Source organism: Aphelocoma coerulescens, assembly GCF_041296385.1.
Source record: "Aphelocoma coerulescens isolate FSJ_1873_10779 chromosome Z unlocalized genomic scaffold, UR_Acoe_1.0 ChrZ, whole genome shotgun sequence".
NCBI classification, from domain to species: Eukaryota; Metazoa; Chordata; class Aves; order Passeriformes; family Corvidae; genus Aphelocoma; species Aphelocoma coerulescens.
In genome coordinates this window covers 27,882,122-27,884,740 of record NW_027184085.1, presented here as the reverse complement: position 1 = coordinate 27,884,740, position 2,619 = coordinate 27,882,122, and the positions used below count along the sequence as shown (strand labels likewise).

Below are 2,619 nucleotides of genomic sequence, written 5' to 3'. Positions count from 1 at the left end.
CTGTATATAGCACGTCTGCACTACCTGAAAGGTAACCCTACAGAGGAGGAAGCTGAGATTTTGTTTTAATAACAGGGGTTTTGGTTCTTTTTGCAGTGGTATTATAAGAGTTGAATTACATGAAGGTATCTTGGTGTGTATGGGAATAATACTGCATAGTAACCAGTGGTTTCTAGTCCATACAACTAAAAAATTTAAGTCCTTGAAGCATTTAAAATCCTTTGTAACTGTTTTCAGTTATATCTCAGTGTATAAGTGTTTAATTACTTAACTAGAAGAAATTGTTCATTGGAATGCCACAAATAATTGGTGATACACTGAATCCTTTAATGACTGACCTTTTTACTCTTTCTCATATTAGCTTAATCATTAATAATGAGATCTGAATTGAAGACTAGGTTGTAATTTTGTTGTATCGCTCTTTTCTCTGTCACAAGATGATAGATGGGAAGGCAGTATCTGGCTCATTTGTTTTGGTATTTTTATGTATAACAATCAGACCTAGGGGTTAAGTGCATCTCTTGATGTTGTCTAGCTATTGAAGTTTTTACCTAGATACATTTCTGGGAAAACTGTACAAAAAAGCAGTGAGGAGAGAAGCACAGTTTCAGAGTAAGAGAATTCACTGATTCACTGGTCAGAGAATGGAGGAGAAAAATTGTGTTGCATAGAGGCCTGCCTACTGAAATGAAGTGAATAGAGTGGTAAATAGAGCACAATGAATTCTCTAAGCTATTGCAGAGCACTTTATTCTGGTTTTGAAAAAAACCCCAAACCCCAGAAAATGAAAAACCTCTGTGTTTTCTTCAAATCAAAAAGTAAATCACATTCTGCCATCCAAAAAAAATTGTTTCTACTACAACAGGACAATAGGAGCATTTTGCTGTAGCAGCAGATGTTAAATAAAGAAGTCTAGAATGTATCTGATCCTTGCAGAAGCTTTTATGAGACAATGTGCTGGGATTTTCTGCGGTGTTGATGGTTCTGGAGAAAGGAAGCCTGTACAGCAAGCACAGATGTACACAGCCTGAGAAACAAGCAGGAGGAACAAGAGCTGTCTCTGATCACAAAACTGCAACATCATGGGAATAACTGAGATGTGATAGGGCAGCTCATGAGACTTGAAATCTGTAGCAGACAGACACTAGCTCTTCAGGAAAGGCAGGAAGTGGTAATACCCATGATGAGGTGTAGCGTGTGGGTTATTGTAAAAGTAGAGTCCACAAAACAAGACACTGTGGAAGGAGCATGCTGCAGGTCACCAATCAGAGTAACAAAGTGCATGAAGAAACAAGAAGCTGTTCTTTTAACAGCTGAAGAAGGTCTCTGGGTTACTGATTGATTCTCATGAGACTGTAGTCTCCATAAAGGCTGCTGGAAGTGCCATAAATAGGAGGACATAAGCAATTGAGTACATTTCCGCAAAAATGTGAGGAATAACTGCTTGATACAGGTATATGTGTACCAGATGGGCTATCCAAGGGCCATCATGCACAGCTCAATTTGTTATTTACAAATAAGAGAGAACTGTAATATTAGAGGCAGACTTGATTGTAGCAAGATGAGTTGCAGACCCTGGACATTGGGAGAGAGGATTTCATCTTGCTTGGCAAACTGGTAGGTGAGGTGCCATAGGAACTCTGAAGGATAAAGGAGTTCAGGAAAGCTGACATGATTTAAGTGTCAGCTGAACGTCCTTGGCCGCAACACAGACTGGGAGCTGAAAAGTGTGAGCAATTCACAGAATCACACAGAATCACAGAATAACGAGGTTGAAAGAGACCTCCAAGATCTTAGAGTCAAACCCATGCCCTAACACCTCAACTATGGCACCAAGTGCCATGTCCAGTCTTTTTTTAAACACATCCAGAGATGGTGGCTCTACCACCTCCCTGGGTAGACCATTCCAGTACCTTATTATTCTTTACGTGAAAAACTTTTTCCTAATATCCAACCTATACCTTCCTTGACGCAGCTTGAGACAGTGTCCTCTTGTTCTGTCAGTTGCTGCCTGGTGGAAGAGACCAACCCCCACCTGTCTACAGACTCCTTTCAGGAAGTTGTAGAGAGTGATAAGGTCACCTCTGAGTCTCCTTTTCTCCAGGCTAAACAACCCTAGTTCCCTCAGTCGTTCCTCATAGGGTTTGTGTTCCAAGCCCCTCACCAATGTTGTTGCCCTCCTCTGGACACGCTCAAGCATCTCAACATCCTTCCTAAACTGAGGGGCACAGAACTGGACACAGTACTCAAGGTGCAGCCTCACCAGTGCCGAGTACAGGGGAAGAGTGACCTCCCTGTTCCTGCTGGCCACACAATTCCTAATGCAAGCCAGGATGCCGTTGGCCTTCTTGGCCACTAAGGCACACTGCTGGCTCATATTCAGTTGGCTGTTGTCCAGCAACCACCGGTCCCTTTCCTCCCAGACACTGTCCAGCCACACTGTCCCCAGTTTGTAATGGTGTAGAGGATTTTTGTGGCCAAAATGCAGAACTCAGCACTTGGACCTATTAAACTTCATCCTGTTGGACTCTGCCCATCCATCCAACTGATCCAAGTCTCTCTGCAGAGCCCTCCTCCCTTCCAATAGATCAACACAAGCTCCCAGTGTCATCTTCAAAT

The 2,619-nt window shown here is 42.6% G+C and overlaps 1 pseudogene; it reads right to left on the bottom strand.

Annotated features, from left to right (window-relative positions):
• Window positions 1-1,756: 1,756 nt before the first annotated feature.
• Window positions 1,757-2,377, bottom strand: LOC138103847 (uncharacterized; annotated as a pseudogene).
• Between the last annotated feature and the right edge of the window lie 242 nt (window positions 2,378-2,619).